Below are 18,304 nucleotides of genomic sequence, written 5' to 3' on the forward strand. Positions count from 1 at the left end.
TTAAAATTAAAACGTTCATGGTGGTTTTCTGATTTTCTTTTCTGATTTTAAACTTTCAACCCTTAATAAACGTGTAAAATTATTTTGTATACCTCCTTTTTAAGAAAAAACATGCTTTCAGCAATTGTAGGCCGGAAATATTTTTCACTTAGTGTGAAATTCGTTACACCAAAATCCGTGTACGTTTACCGGACAGTGAATTAATAGTAAATTTATTATAGCCATTGTAAAGTAAAAAACACAAAAGACTGTTAATTGTTTCACAGTATTGTAAAATTTCTGTGATGCTGAGTTTTTGACACTTGAAGGAGGTCGTTGTTAACACATAGTGTTCAGGTTAGAACATCATTGTTAATATTATGAACACTAGTGTTAACAATATGAACAGTAGCCGTTCAAATTTGAACACCGACATGTACATTTTGAACGCGTAAAGACGCGTCTAACGTCCGCTATTTTTACAGTGCAGTACCAATCAGTCTGTTGAGATTTTATAAATTCGAATTTCCCGTTTTGCAAACTCCTTGAATGAATAATTTAGTATTTTTGGATAATTTTGTCGGGTTATACAGCAAAACATTCGGGTAAACTTCTTTATTGAAAGTTGCTGACCCGCTTCTTTTGGAACAACAGGACAGTCGTGTCTGCTTCTTTCACGACAACCCCCCTCTCCCAGCGCCCATAAAATCGAAAAGAAAACGCGAAAAATATATTTTACAAACAAAACAAAACAATACGAATGGAAAATACATGAGAAGTTACATCCGACCAGATGAACGTCACTCTTTACGGTAACAGAGAAATAGATTCAAGAGAATGAGGTTTTGTCGCCCAAGATCTCCTTGCAATGGCCGATATGAATTATAACGGATGTTTTTTTTTTCGTAATTGATGTGAACCTTGTCACAAAATGACAATTTTGAGATATAATTCCAATTTGAGAGATGATTATTTTAATTAGATTATTGATAAGTGATTCTAAAAATACAGAGTTGATTATTATAAAGCCCTTGATAACCTGCAGACGACATATCTGTATATATGTGTTACTAATCCACAATTATTCAACATTGTAATTTGAGTTTTCAATGTCAGGTAATGAATTATTTTTCACATCGATAGTCAACACCTTACATCATTCATTGACACTTTAATTCAGTGTTGACAAGATGAGGTGAATATTGTGTGCGTCAGTGAATCGGAATAGGTCAGTTAAGTAAGCGAAGAGACTGAAGTTAGAGAAGTTGTGGTAAAATTGCAGATGGCATCAATGCCATGGATGGGGAAAACGGTTAGGCCAAGTACTGAGCCATTAGGGACACTGCATTGTTCAAATGTTGGCTGTCAGAGGATGATATGAAGTTTGTTCGTTCATCTTGGAAGCTGGGATGTCTAATTTTGTTCTACTGTGTTCTAGGTCGTGTTCGTATGTCTTTACTAGATTGAGAGATAAATATATGTAGTCGTCAACATGTTTAATGTTGAGCGATTCTGTCAAAATGCAGGTATTTTCTCTGTGTTATAAGATGTCAGTTTTAAACTTTGTTTGAAATCATTGGTTGACGAGTAACTTTTGACGCTTCCTTAGAATGTCATTCCACTTCCTTTATCTAACGGTTTGATGGTATCTCACGCACCGTTTTCTGATGGTGTTCTTCATGACATGCCTTCGAAATGGGATGTTTTCTATTCTGTGTTTTTGAAGGGGAAATTCAGATGAATTCGAGGCTGCTATGTGTATCGATGTTCATTTTGGTTTATGCTCGACGTGTAATGCGACATATTTATATGCATATTTTGTTCTCTGTTTCAATTTCAAACAAAGAACTTTATTTAAAGCGCCTCATTATCATTATCTTGTTATGTCAGAGACACATAAAAAAACTTGTTTCTTTATATAACACATTTATTGCTACAGAATGTGATGTTAATTGCCAACTCACAAGCAACTTAATTACCCCATGAAAGTTGGCAAGTAATTAAGTTGGCAGAGACCCCAACCAACTTCCCCTATTTAAAGTTGGCAAGTAAGTAGGTTGGCAAGTTGACAGAGGTCCCTACCAACATTCCCTCATGAAAGTTGGCAAGTAAGTTTGCAAGTTCGCACATGCCCCACGCTATTTCATATGCATGCATAATATTATTTTCCTATTCACGTATTTTTCGTGTAACCCCATGTTCGTGTCGGCTACATAAACTATCTACCGACATTTGACATTCCATTTACAATGGCTACGTCATCTGAGGTAAGACCTGCAAGCAGTCTCTAGAATTTAGTGTTTCTTTGCTGTCTTTCCCTGAACATTGGTCTTGGTTAACTGCTCCCAAGTAGTGCAGTTGATGTTGCAGTATTGTGCGGAGGTTAAACTTGGACGTAGACTATTGAACTTGAACATTTACCGATGTGCTTGTAATTGCTATCTTTGCTTGTCGATAGCCTGTTTGTATCTGTGCATATGCATGCAGTGTGTTCTGTGTATATTCTGTTCATAGTCACAGTGTCACCGCCTTACTAAAGAGTCATTGTTTTAAAGGACAAAGTCGGCCATTTTTCATGATTTTTTTTTATATCAGATACTACTTATATTGTTTGACATGTTGAAAGATAATGAGTGAATGGGTGACCATGCATATATTCGTCCCCGGTTTTAGTCAAATTTAATGAAACCATCGCAAAAATGAATTAATGGTCATGACCATTAACATTTTCGCGACTGTTTCATTGATCGTGTGTAAAACCGGGATCGAATATATGCATGGTCACCCATTCACGCAGTATCTTTCAACATGTCAAACAATATAAGTAGTATCTGATATAAAAAAAAAATCATGAAAAAGTGTTAATCACTTTTGAATTTGTTTCTCAGTAATTCTCAACATATGTGTGCAGAAGATCAGAATCAGTAAAATCTGTTTCAGTTTTCTTTGATTTAAATTGAAAGACATCTGAATTTCTCAGAATCTGCTCCACCCAGTATGTTGGTGACTGTAAGCCTTGCTCAGGGTCATTTGTTCGGAAATTGAAGGTCAGTAATTGTGCACTTGTACCGAACTTGTTTAAAGATCATCAAAAAATGTTTTTTTTGTCGAAAGCAACTGTTCGAAATGTTTTCTACCCGGAAAAGTTTTTAAACCTGATATGTTGCCGTGAAATACATTGGTCTATTTCCTCTTTAAAATTTGACATTCATACAAGGTCAAAGGTCATAGCCTTTATCTAGTCCAGGGTGTACACTGTTTATTTGACTTTTCCTGTTTAAAGTTCCAAGACAAGAAATTGACCTTTTTAAGCTAACAATTCTCTAGCGGTTTTTAAGCTCAGAACCCCTGTAAATTATATATTTTCGGAAAGCCTAGATATAGGGAAACATTTTGGTTACCATAATGTCACCATTATTTACGTAACTATCATGTGACAGGTAATTTGCATAACCTTTCAAAAATCGGTTTTCCCACGGTCCCGAGGGACCGTGGTTTTCCCTATGTTTTGTTTCAATGCTTTGAGATATGTGGCTGAAATTTGTGTGAGTGCAAGCTGTCCCAAAGATCTTACAAAAGTGTGTCTCAGAAAACAGAAAATGTTGACACTGTTATTGTAGTGGGTGTGATTGTAAACAGAATTGCATGATAATACCAGAATGCGCTATGAATATCAGGGTTAATTTTATGTGAATAATGTGAACTTGGGAAATAATCAGAGTCATGTCAATGGAAGAGTAGATGCTGGTTCTGCAACTGATCTGTATTTTGTTGAATTGTCCTTGAAAGGAACCGTGATCATGGACTGAAGAATGGCCATGTTATGGGTGGTGCAATATGCACATGTACCACTGCAAACAATTTCAAATGTCTGACTATTTCATAAAATCCCTAACCAACATCTCTGGTTTTAACCTGTTCACCACCATGGTTTAAACCAACCCCATTGTTATCATTTGTGTATGCGAATCTCTTAACAGGAAATCCAAGTGAACATGTTAAAACCTATCTCGTTGCTTTTCAAAATTCACGCAGGACAATGGCCATTAGTGACAAATACGGTAATTATGTAACGGTTGAATAAACACATTCCACTTGTAATTCATTAAAAATTCGATAGGTTCCAATTATTTGAGATATTATCAAGATGGGAAAAGGTTGCCAGCAAATTCATTTTGGATACAAAGGTACCGCTAGACCACAGAAGAAAGTTTTAGAAAACTATAGAATTTGTAAAACAGCAGGGGTGTGAATCTCGTAAATTAAACTTTGATGTTACTTTTTGACTTTTCACTGAAAGAATGGCCAGCTAGATGTATTGCATTATGGAAAAACACTGTATTGGACAATCAATGTGGGACGCAGAAGTCATCAAACCATCAATTACCCACAAGTCTCTTTGATTTGTATCAACAGTTTTTTTTCCTTTGGAAAAAGTACTACCCTGCAGATTTTCAATCAAAATTAGAAAATAAGTTCTCAAACTCTGAAAATGTCAAAAATTTGAGAGTACTATTCATCAGTAATATTAGTGCCTTAAAAGTGTCAAGAAAGTTCGGTAATCTTTTGGAAGCCAGTAATGAAAAGACTTTGATGGTTGTTCCCTGTCAAGAGCATCACTCACAGATCACTGAGTTTAGTCCGTACAAAAACTAGGTTTATAGTGTCAAAAGTGGATTTTCTGCTTTTGTACAATATTTTGTCGTGTTCTTAACAAAACTCTAAACTCAGGAACTTGGTTTCATGTACTACAGATAATAGAGTTCAAAATCATTCTCAAATCCAATATGAAGAACACAAATGCAGATTTTCAAAGTGACAGAAACTGCCTTGACCCTTGGTGGGATTCCGTTTGCAAGGAAAATTTCCTTGATTCTATGGAACATAAGACAATATCTGTTTGCACATCAATTTAATTGCTCAGTTATACGAATTTAAAGTGTTGTTGAAGTCAAAAAACTAAAACCACTCCACATCATTTGATGTCATTAATTGATATAATCACCACAAACCAGGTTTATGTGTAGTGTTCCGTCTGTACAACACAACTACAAGTAGCACTTTATTAGTTTTGAAAAGTACCGTTTCACATTTCTGTGACTGCATGTTGGTAATCTGTGCATCACATTCTATTCTGGATTTGCCATACTGTCGTCTTTTATCTGAACACAACATTGATAATGAACCACATAATAGTACTAAAATCCATCGGTGTGTCTCGTTCAAAGTCTACCTCCAATTTTCTGGGTTTGCTCTTGAATTCTTCAATATTTAATAAACTGCAAGGTACATCGCACTTTTTAAATCACTTTTCTGCAATCACCAATGTTCTCACCACAGGGAGAAGGTTCTATCAAACCAAAGGCAGGCTTTAACGGTCAATATGAGGCTGAAGTTTTGCGGAAGGCCATGAAAGGTCGTGGTAAGTCTTGTTTGAGCGGTCATGTCCTGTACAACAGCGCCCTCACTATATTGAAGTTGGTGAGGATTGCTATTTCATTTCAGCATGGCATGATCTGATTGAGAAAGTTCCTAGTTTCGAAATAGAGAACAGATAGGTTATTACATTTTCCAACTAAATTGATCGAAAAAGTTTCAACTTCCTAAATTTACACACAGATTTCTTGTGAATATTTCCGGAAATCCTCCTACTCGAACGTGTATGATGAGAATGATTTGTGAAACTATGGTGATACTGTGATTTAAAGCAAAATAAAACACTTGTAAACCAGTGCCTCATACAAGTTATACAATTTTCTTCTTCTAAATAACGTGATAATCTTATTTTGCGTTCCAGGAACTGATGAGCAAACCATTATTCAAGTTGTAACATCATGTAGCAATGAACAGCGACAGCAAATATCAAATTATTACAAAACAATGTATGGCCGGGTAGGTATTGAACCCAAAATAATGAAACAGAGAGTTCTTAACTTTTGCTCAAACTCTCCCTGGGGAAAGATTAAACCATTCTCTGTCATGATCTAGTATAAAATGACTGGGTGCGATGCAAATATTAGGACTAAAGAAACAGAAGCATGTATTCTGTATCGATATCCTTCCTTCAAATGATCCACATCATTATAAGGCCGTACCCAGAGGCTTCCTTCCTCCAATGAGTGTTCTGATTCTATACTGTAAAAAATTGTTTTGCTGTGTAGCATTTTTTATAATTCTTGGCCCCGTGTATTGTAGAAAATTCTTTGTGCGACATAAATCTATTAATGGTGAAACTGTCAATACAGATTGTGATTTCACCATAATGTATGTCTATGTTCACCATGATGTATGTCTATGGTCACCAAGATGTATGTCTATGGTCACCATGATGTATGTCTATGGTCAACGTGATGTATGTCTATGTTCACTATGATGTATGTCTATGTTCACCATGATGTATGTCTATGTTCACCATGATGTATGTCTATGTTCACCATGATGTATGTCTATGTTCACCATGATGTATGTCTATGTTCACCATGATGTATGTCTATGGTCACCATGATGTATGTCTATGGTCACCATGTCCGTAGTCCCCATGATGTATGTCTGTGTTCGCCATGATGTATATGGTCACCATGGTGTATGTCTACGTCTGTCTATGTTCACCATGATGTATATCTATGTTCACAATGGTGTACGTCTATGTTCACCATGGTGTACGTCTATGTTTAGAAATTGGTAGAAGACTTCGAGAGTGAACTGAGTGGTAACTTTGAGAAGACAGTCCAGGCACTGATGCTGTCTGCACCACGATTTGATGCTGCGGAATTGAAAAGAGCAATGAAGGTAACCATTGAAGTTCCAATCTCTCTTGTTTGGCGTTTCCGTCTTACATTAACCTATGCAAAGAGTATTCATGAGCATTCTTGACTATGCAAATCAAACGATAATGAGTCATTTTGAATGGAGTAATTCCTTATTTGAAAATTTTGACTGCAATGTGGGACCGCTAACGTGAGGTTTGTAGTTTGCATAAGATGTGTTGAATCATGATCAGTTCAATGACACAACTCTTTTATTATGGAAATACAATAATTGATAGGTTTGTCTCTTTCAGATTTCATATAGGAACGCAATGCTTTCATGATTTCATGGCCTTTTTGATTGACAGGACTTCTCTGAATTCACACTTACATTGTTTTTGATTGACAGGGTCTCGGAACTGATGAAGCTGCTTTGATTGAAATCATGTGCACCAGAACCAACGCTGAAATACTGGCCATTAAATTAGCCTACAAGAAAGGTACGGTTAAAGGGAAGTGGTCATCGGAACTGCGCATGTGCGACTTTATTGTTTACGAACAATGTATTTCATGCACTATATATGGATGCATCATGTCAACATAGCTGCAACATTTAAATTTTACGATGTAAATTATGACAAACATGTTTTAACTTTCATCAATCGCCAACATACCTTGGATACAGTGTTTACATCAGTCGTAGGGGTCCCTAGCAACCTTTGAGCGCAGTTCCGACGACTGTCTTCCTTAAATAGATCCACCAGTGTAAATTTCTGAGGTGCTGATTTCATTTTCAGGTTGAGGAATTAGGAAAGAAAAAAAATGATTGAAATATGCATGCCAATTTGTTTCTTTTGGTAGTATTGTCAGAAGATTTCTTGTTTACAAAGAGTTTGTCAGTGGATTCATAGTTTACAAAGTTGTACATGCCAGTAAGGTTGATCCCTCAGCATTGTTACACCATATGCATGACTATCATTTCCACTAGATTACGGCGGAGATCTTGAAGATGACCTGAGATCGAGATCAGATACATCTGGACATTTCGGAAGGTTGATGGTTTCTATGTCAGTAGGAGGCAGAGACGAGAAAGCAGGGGTTGATGTTGCTAAAGCTAAGGATGATGCCAAGGTGAGTCGGTCATCATATTTCAGTTATTCTGTTTATGCATGTCATGATGTGACAGAGCCTCCGGGCTGACATTGATGACTAGCGCCAGCAGTGTCAGTATTAAATGTCAATTATTCCTCTGCATTGAATATATTTTCAGATTTAATTTTTTTCCGGATTCACCTAATATTTCAAACCATGTGCGCTTTCCAATAGTCAGCTAATACCCTAGGTCTTGACCTTAGATTTAACGTTGTTATAGAAATTAAGATCAAGTTTATTAGCGCTGGTAAAGCCCAACGCATCTCTCCTACCCCATTATCTCAAAGCTTTGTGCTTTCCCATCGTTGCTTCGGAACATCTGTTGTAGTTGGACTGATTGTTCCAGTTTGCCATACTACTTAGAGCCAGTTTACATTGTAGGATGAATTATTGGCCACAAAGTCGAATGTCACCTTGGATGACAATTAAGAACTTTAATTGGTGTTTTCCACAGAATTTCAACAAGTTCCCATCCCTGGCACTCTCCTTATTTCTCTCCATACTTCACGAATGAGGAAGATTGTAAGAAAATTAGACATATAGAACATATATTGGGCCAAAAAATTGCCCGCACCACTTCAAAGTGTGCACGTCAAGTCTTTTTTCCCTGTTTTTCATTTGCCCCTATGGAAAAAAAGGGAAAATGTATCAAATTCCACCAAAATACAAAAATTGAAAAAAAAAAAAAATCGTGCCGCCGCATCGTTTTTGCCACATGTCAATGACCCGAAACAAACCTCTTATTTTTTGGCCTTATATATGATCATGTTAGAAATATACTGATCACAGTTGTCATTTTCCAAAGACACAGTTCCCCGCTGTTTTCCAGAGGGGACAGGAACTTATCAACTTCAGTAACCAATTATTTTGCGCTAGCTGTAAAAACAACATACATACCCAAACACTTTCTAGGCAGTGATTTCAATTATTTCATTTCTGTGTAATTTTCAAGGCATTGTACGATGCCGGCGAGCAGCAACGTGGGACAGATGAATCAAGATTCAACGTCATTCTAGCAACAAGAAGTTTGAACAGTTGCGTGCGACATTTGATGAGTACGCCTAGATATCCAAGAAAGACATTGAAAAAGCAATTAAGAGTGAGTTTTCTGGAGACATTGAGCAGGGCCTGCTAACCATCGGTAAGTCACTGGTGTGATTTCAAACTCAGTTCATCAAGTTTTGTGAAGTTTGTGGTGATTTAAAGTGAAACAACTTGTTTTTGTAGAATTTGTTCATTTTACTGAACAAAATGTAGCAAGGAAATTTGCACACAAGATATAACCGTGCCTAGCCTCACACATGAATCCGGTCTTTGCTGTGATGTAAAATAATTCTTTTTGTGGTCAAATAGGATCAGACATGTTGCCAAGTGTACTAGTTACCACTCTAACATCATCCTTGTAAAAGAATTCATGGGCTGGCTCGAGGAAGTGTCCATGTATTGTACTGAAATATAGTGTTCAAATGAATCAAAAGCAAAACAGATTACGAAAATATCAATCAAGCAAAACTGTGTACAGCAAAAGTGTAATGCTTGAACTCACATATATGAAGGTTGAACTTTCCAAGATTGTCAGATGATAGTGATAGCTGGTACTAACGTCCACAGATGTCTCAGGCAGACCATTTTTGAATCTTTTTCAATTGCCATGGTTTTATCTCAACATTAAACACAGTCAAATCACTGGACATGATTAAAATGATTTTTTTCTTTCAGTGAAATGCGCGCGCAACAAAGCCGCATACTTTGCAGAGCAACTGCACAAATCCATGAAGGTATTGTAAATAATTTATTTTAATTTGAATAATCTTTTATAATATTATGCAATAGGAGATGCTGTAACTGCGACAGTATATCTTCTAGAAATGCCTCTCAAATTATTTCAAAATTGTATAATTGTGACTTTCTGTGTACATTGAATCGAAACCATCGCACTATAGTTTAAACCTGCCAAGTTTATGTGTCAACATCAGGTCAAGTTGATTAAAACTAGTGAAACATAACAAATATGTCCCATATGGTGCATTTTAACATAGACCCTGGAGAAAAAATGTCTTTTTTCGAGGGTCTATGATTTTAACAAGAAACTAAACATTTGAAGGGCCCTGAAAACAGAGACACTGTAAACATGATTTTGACAGACTAAACCTACTATAACAGATCAAGCCAAGTGGGTGAAAATACGTATGATTTTGGCTCAATACTGCTTTTCACTAACTTTGCCGACAAAGAAAGTATACTGTCAGACAAGAAAAGGGTTAACCCTTTTATTATCGTGTTTGGCCTAAATCCATTGTTATCAACGGTGATGACGGTTCTGTTTACCGGAAATGGGGGATGAACAGGTTAACATAATTATGCAGGGCTCGAAATTACCTTTTTCCCTGGTAGTCCACTTGTGCTACCATTTTCTGAAGTTGGTAGCCCAGTGACAATGGCTGGTAGCCCATGCATATTTTAGTTCAGGGATTTCTTTTTTCGTTACCCAGACAAGAAAATGCTATTTTTTGAGATTCTGCCAATACAGTGAATTTTATTATTTGATGTGAATATTGGACACCTTTAATACCAAGGAAACAGGTACAATGGACGATAGTGATACTCAAAAGTTTGGTGACCTATTGACAACCCGTTTTACTCTCAGAGTTGTATGCAAAAGTTTGATAGTCGCCATGAAGATGACACGACCTTCTCAGCACTGAGACATACTGTACCAGGGCTAAAATAGACCATGGGCTTTCTGTTGGGAGGGGGCATAATTTCCATGTAACTGTGATTGATACATTATGATCAAAATGCAACTAAAATGTGTTTGAATTGGCCATCATTTCCTGTGCCTGCCATTCAAGTCCGTCAGTTCAGATATTGAAATTTGGTTGCAGAGTTCCACCGCACGGTCGTCTTTGCAATTTGCATAATAAAGTCACAGACTGGCCTTTCTGTGTCCAGCAGGGTTTGACTGTAATCCATTTCATGGATTGTGGTAGCCCCAGAGAAAAGTTGGTAGTCTGTGGACGCAGGACTACCGCTACTTTCGAGCCCTGTAATGTATGAATTGAATATCTGTTGCATAATTTGCATAACATCATACAATGTGTGGGAGTCTATGTAGATTTGTCGGCTTGTCAGGTACGGTTTATGACCAACCGTGGGCTTTGTAACTATAGGATATGTGTAGACAATTTTCATTGAAGTATTGTCTTTACTGACTCAGCTAATTCAAAAGTCATTTTATTTGTTTCATGGTCAATTCTTTGCTCCTTACAGGGACTTGGCACAGATGACGACACTTTGATACGTGTGGTTGTGTCGCGATGTGAAAAGGACATGGAGCAAATCAAACATGAATTCCAAAGAATGTATTCACAGTCTCTGTCACAGTTCATTGCTGTAAGTACCCATGCGTCAATCAAATAATTCTTTAACAGCTGTCAGTGCATTCTGTGAAGAACTTTGCATTTTAATTTCAGCCAATCTATGTGGTTGCCATCTTCATTGTCATACCGCATAGAAAAAAATTGTATCACTTTGATATTTGTAATGTTCTTTGTAATTATTGAGAACTGTCATTTTGGACGGAATAGAAAATAGCACAAACAAGAATGCGTGCTACAATGTTGAGCAGGGATCCCAAATTTATATTTGCAATTCAAATTACAATTTCTTTCAAAGCTCAGGGAATCTATTCAATAGAACTATTACAATTTCTAAATGTGCCTTGTGACAGTAATTTTTATTGGTCAGTTTCATGAAATTATGCAAAACAGAGACGAGAAAACCCAATATTTGTCAACAGACAAATTTTCTTTGAAATTATGTGCCAACCATTTTACAAATTTTTAGCCTTTTGAAAGTTTGCAAGTTGATGAATTTTAACAATGACAGAAGGAAAAGAGGACAACCAATACGGGAAATACTGACTTTGTTTTAGAGTAATGATGGCCAGTAAAACAAAGCTAAGAGTTATTAACACACGTGTTGGGAAACACACATGAAACCTACAGACTGAACAGTGTCACTAAATATCTACTGAGACCATGTATCAAAATGATTGTTTTATTTCCAATGGCTTGACACTCAAAGCCTGTACTTTGTTTTTCTTTATGCAGGATGATACATCTGGTGACTACAAGAAATTCTCCTGGCAATCGTCGGAAATTAATCACCACGTGCACATTGAATTAAAGTGATATAACAGTCATAATTCTCCGATTTGGAAATCTATTTCAGAGTAATAAATTTCGGGAAACTTTAATCTAGATAGCAATATAGCTATTTACACGTTAATTATGCACGATGAAAAAACTTGATGTAATAACAAGAGGATATGTCACATATTATCATTTCATCTGTCTTAGATAGTCTTTGTTGGAAATGAACTTTTTATGAATGAATGTCCACGACTCTCAACCTGTTGGCTGGTACTAAATGCAACTACTAGAGGGCGCTAAATAGAACCACAAGATGGCCGCTTAGTACAAGTATTAAATCACAATTTTTCTACGAAATATGAAATCTAACAAAGGCTATCTGACTATATTAACTTTAGTTTCCCAGATATATATGTAGGAGATAGTATTTAAATACATCTTTGTGCACCTATCAATCTCATTTATATGACAATATTGCCTTTACACACCTGTGCCTACAACATACAACAGAGAAATATCTACTTCATCACTTGGACACGCTTCTCTCTGCTGCCTACTCAAAACTATCATGAAATTGTGTCAGCTTTTCTTAAAACATTCCTGTATGCTTGATCCTCTTACACTAACCATTTGAAACATGAGTTTTTGCTGGCTGACAACTCTCACAAAGTTTGACACTACACACACAAGTGCCTGGAGGAAATAGTGAAAGAATCACGACTAGAGGCAATTTAGTTTTAATTATCTTTTCAGTTTGTAAAGAGGCTTGAAAATTGTTCTTATTTTAGCTGCAGATTCTCATATTTTTCAGCAAGAATTTTGAATATGTTTTAAAGCTTACAAAGAAGATCCTGTTAACATAAATTGACTTGAATAAGATTAATTGATTTCAGTAGAATCGTGAAGTCTATTTATACCGAAGACATTGCTTTCAACTCGTTTTTTTTTGATAAATCTTCCTGTTCATTCTCATGCATTTAGAAATAAAGCACAGATGGAACTGCTAAACCACTTGTGTATCGTACCATACTGTTAATATTCCCGACATGCACAGAGAAGGACAATAATCTCTGGGCACAAAGGCTTGATTGGACAAACGGTAGACAGTGCAATATTATGCATATATTTGTCAGACTCCAATAATGAAAGGAAGATCATGTGCCTCAAAAGTAAATGACACAAGCATTCCTCAAGGAAAGTTTCAACCATTTTCTTTCAAAATCATGGATAAAAAATCTTGGGTCACCGTGCAAATTTTGGAACGAGAAACAAATTACCTTAAATTTACTGATATTTGAAATTCAAAATGGCTGCCATCCCTGTGTTAACTCTATGGGTAAAAATTACATTTTCAATTTTCACAAAAGTAAGATAAAGGAAAGTTTAATTACTCAACCCCCCCCAAGTGGTAGATCAGTGGAAATTTGTTAAAAATTGAGTCTGAATACCATGAAAGGATAAATAAAAGAACGGAGACAGAAGAAATAGATGATAGGTATGTTGGATGATGAACTGATGAAAATGATGGGGCAAACTCATTTTACTCAGAAATATTTCATGTATTGAGAGGTCATGAAGACTTCATACAAATTAAAGGATACATTGTATGTATGTATGTACGTACGTATACGTACGTACGTATGTGTATGTATGTATGTATGTATGTATGTATGTATGTATGTATGTATGTATGTATGTATGTATGTACGTATGTATGTATGTATATGTGATTGCTATCAAATTCACTCAATGTAAACATTGCCCATTGCACATGGTTACTGTTCTCACATCTATCTACATCTCAAGGAATGAGATTCCATGCTTATTTGCCCAGGTCCAAATTGTAAACAAAATTACTATCATGGGTTGTAAGGGACATTTTCATAATATTTTTGAATACAATATGAGGAAGCAGAAATATCCTCTCCTGTCTTCGTCTTTTGAAGTCACTCTGTGATCTTAGCAAGGTAATGAGTGTGAGGAGAAGGATTGATAGAAAACTCAGATCTTTGCTTTTGTTCACTTTCATTGTTGGTAGGGTGAAGGTTTATGATAGAATGTTGTGTCAATGACACGCAACATGAACATATCTCATTAATCAAGTTCATTGAGGGTGGCTAAACACAGTAAAGAATGTTACGAATTGTCTCCACCAGGTATTACAAAATTTGTTTATCCACGGTTGTGGAGGGACCGTGGTTTATCCTGTCATCTGACAGGGGCACGAAAAGACTATTTTGACCTAGGATTCACCAACAACTGTTATGATATACCTCCAATGTTGGCTGCAACACTACAAGTGTACAGAAAAATTATACACGCTAATAAAATTTGACAAAGACACTGAACTGAATTATTCAGTGCATGTTATGTGTAGGTTTTCTGTAAGGCGTTTGCGTGATGGAGCGCCCGCTACGACCATATCTTCAATTACATGTCATCTCTCCCAACCAATCCCGATATCTTCATGCATCTCTCACAGTAGCCGATTAATTATAGTACAAACACTTTGGTTTCAACAATTGATTGATTGATTGAATTTATTTGGCAATTAAAATAAAATATAAAAATGTACATTTGACAGTACTGCCGAGGATAACACAAGAAAGCAATTGATGCTTATTTCCATTGTGGTCCTCGATGTTAAAAAATACAAAATGACGGATTTGATTTGACAAGACGGCAATTGTTCTGCTTGATGTATTGGAATACATGGGGAAAATGTCATGACAATTATGTTTTATAAAGTGTAGATAGATATATATCATTCATTAAAATCAGAGAAACATTCTTGACATTAAGTGGTCTTTTACTCTTTTTTTGAACACACCGATTGACTCACATCGTCTTAGTGACAAAGGTAAACTATTCCAAAGTACGGAACCTGTATAATTAAAGGAATTAATGCCACAACCTTTTACCCTTGGAATCTTGAAAGATGCAACACTATTTCTTGTACTGTAACAGCTATGTATCTTTGTACTTGATTTCTCATGTAATCGGGAGCATGGTCATTGAAGATATTATGCATATGATTAAGTTTAAGTTGGTTTACTCTCTGTTCAACAGGCAACATACCTACTTGACGGAATTCGCCCGGCCCAATGTGAACTCTAGGCGGGACATTCAACAGAAATCTGATAACTTTATTTTGAGCCACTTGTAGCCGTGATTTAGATCGTTTTGTAAGCCCAGAGTACCATGCAGAACAAGCATAATCGAAATAACATTGAGCATTGTTGAGTCAGCGCTGAGACAAGGAGCTTCTTTATATCAAATTAAATCCCTTGCATTTCTGTAAAGAAATATCACTTTTTTAGAACATTTACTGACAATATCATTTACGATGGAATCACCCGACAGCGACTGATCTAATTTTACTCCTAAATTTGCAACTTGCCGCTTTGACTCAATGTCAGTTCCACAACACTTTACCTGTAGTTCGTTTGAATTTTTCAATTTTCTTTTTGTTCCAAATAGAATTGATCGGTTTTACCGAGATGCAAAGACAACTTGTTGTCAACTAACCATTCCTGAATTGTCTCCATTTCACTACTCAACGCCTCCTGTATTTCATTTATGTCTTTGCCAGAGACAAACAAAGCCGAATCATCGGCGTACAATAGAATCTTACACTTAACAGCTGCTGGCATATCAGTTACATAAATTAAAAACAAAAGCGGTCCCAGTATTGATGAATGAATCTAGGTTGGAAAAGTACAGCTCACTCCGGAATAAAAGACGGCAAAAGAACATGTTCAAATAGATAAATACGGATACTTCCTCAGTGAAAAGGTATTTCTCGTAATGACACACAGCCAGAATAAGTGCTACAGGAATATTATGGAAAAGAATAATCATGACATTTAGATATAATTTTCTGATAATCCTCCCTTCAGATTGTGATTGTATTTCTCACCATTTCATAAAAAAAATGGTAGATTGATTGGTTTTGCTGTTCATGAGCAATATGCGAAACTCATGCAAAATCTCTACTGGCCAATAGGCTAGTAACTAAAATAATCACTGGCAACACGATTGGAACTAATTTGGGATAATTAGATAGAGAAGCAATGTCGGTTTAATCAGCAAATGTAAGCTCATCTGATTTTCTTTTTAAGTTATACACTTGTTTTATGAGTAATTTGTAATATTGCAACATTCAGCTGTACAGCATCTAACACTTTCGAGAAATTCGAAAAACACGAAGATCCAATTATCCCAAATTAGTTCCAATCGTGTTTGGTCCACAAGGAAATCATAGGGTCCTCAGGTCCAATCCTGCGTTGTACTAAATATAACGCAGTTTTTTTAACGCGCTTAGAACAGGGGCCGAGAAAATAGGAATACAAAAAAGACACTACTGTACGTCAACATTGTAATATCAAACTGTTAAGGTAAATGAAGATGACTATCGACAATGACACTATTTTGACTGCAACGAGATTGTGAACCTGACACATGCATAACTTTTTTTTGAGAAAGGTAAATATGTTCAGACATTATGAAAAATAAAACATATCTACATAACTGTATATGTGTCGAACGAACGAACAACTCAAAAGCAACTTGTCTGAAAACATAAAGTAGTCATTTAACTAGAAAGAAGAGAATGAAAGAAAAATATATAAAAAAATCATATCATCATATGAATGCGTTCAGGACGCACCCTTCTTCAAGTCTTACAACCCTTGAGAACTTCGTGATAAAATCCTAGCCTCAGCTTTATCCATGCATTAATCAAAATAGAATTTTAGTTTCATAACATAAGATTGGAGGGTAACTTTGATCCTATCAAGAGTAGTTGAATTTCTAACATTCCAAACTTATTTTGCAAAGGAACAAACAGGCATAGCATACAGGGAGCAAGTTGAATTGCGCTACCACTCTCGCGAGAATGCGTGACGCAAGCTGAGGTCCTTCGCCTATAGTACCGATCAATCTGTTGAGTTTTTATAAATTCGAATTTCCCGTTTTGCACCTCCCCTGAATGAATAATTTGAGTACCTTTGGATAATTTGTCGGGTTATACAGCAAACGCATTCGGGTAAACTTCTCTATTGAAAGTTACTGACCCGCTTCTTGGGGAACAACAGGACAGAAATAGATTCAAGAGACTGAGGTTTTGTCGCCCAAGATCTCCTTGCAATAGCCGATATGAATTGTAACGAATGTTTTGTTCTTCGTTATTGATGTGAACCTTGTTATAAAATAACAGCGCAATTTTGAGATATAATTCCGATTTGAGAGATGATTATTTTAATAGGATTATTAATAAGTGATTTCTAAAAAAATAGAGTTGATTAAAACCCCTTGATAACCCGCAGACGACATATCTGTAAATATGTGTTACTAATCCACAATTATTCAACAATTGTAACGTGAGTTTTTAATGTCATAGTCAACACCTTCATCATTCATTGACAGTTTAATTCAGTGTTGACAGGATGAGGGGAATATTGTGTGCGTCAGTGAATCGGAATAGGTCAGTTAAGTAAGCAAAGGGACTGAAGTTAGAGAAGTTGTGGTAAAATTGCAGATGCCGTCAATGCCACAGGCGGGGAAAACGGTTTGGCCAAGTACTGAGCCATTAGGGACACTGCATTGTTCAAATGTTGGCTGAGATTATATGAAGTTTGTTCTTTCATTCTGGAAGCTAGGATGTCTAATTTTGTTCTACCGTGTTCAAGGTCGTGTTCGTATTGTGTTTACTAGATTGAGAGATAGATCGATATATGTGGTCGTCAACATGTTTAATGTTGCCCGTTTCTGTCAAAATGCAGGTATTTTTTCTGTATTATAAGTTGTCAGTTTTACTCTTTGTTTAAAATCATTGGTTGACGAGTAACTTTTGACGCTTCCTTATATAATCATTAGTGTATAGAATGTCATTCCACTTCGATCCTTTGTCTAACGGTTTGATTGGTATCTCACGCACCGTTCTGTATTTCGGAATGTGAAATTCAGATGAATTCGAAGCGGCTATGTGTATCGATGTTCATTTTGGTTTGTGCTCGACGTGTAATACGACATATTTGTTGACATGATATGCTTGTTGTCTGTTTCAAACAAAGAATTTTATTTAAAGCGCCTCATTATCATTATATTGTTATGTCAGAGACACATGCAAAACTTGTTTCTTAATAAACCACATTTATCGCTATAAAATGTGATGTCAATTCCTATATCACTAGGAACTTTATTCCCCCATGAAAGTTGGCAAGTAATTAAGTTGGCAAGTTGGAAAAGACCCCACCAACTTCCCCCTATGGA

The 18,304-nt window shown here is 36.2% G+C and overlaps 1 pseudogene; it reads left to right on the forward strand.

The window, feature by feature from the left end:
* The first annotated feature begins 2,158 nt into the window (after nucleotides 1-2,158).
* LOC139122654 (annexin-B12-like) lies at nucleotides 2,159-13,039 on the forward strand (annotated as a pseudogene).
* The last annotated feature ends 5,265 nt before the right edge of the window (nucleotides 13,040-18,304 follow it).

This window comes from Ptychodera flava, chromosome 22 (assembly GCF_041260155.1).
Source record: "Ptychodera flava strain L36383 chromosome 22, AS_Pfla_20210202, whole genome shotgun sequence".
Taxonomy (NCBI): Eukaryota; Metazoa; Hemichordata; class Enteropneusta; family Ptychoderidae; genus Ptychodera; species Ptychodera flava.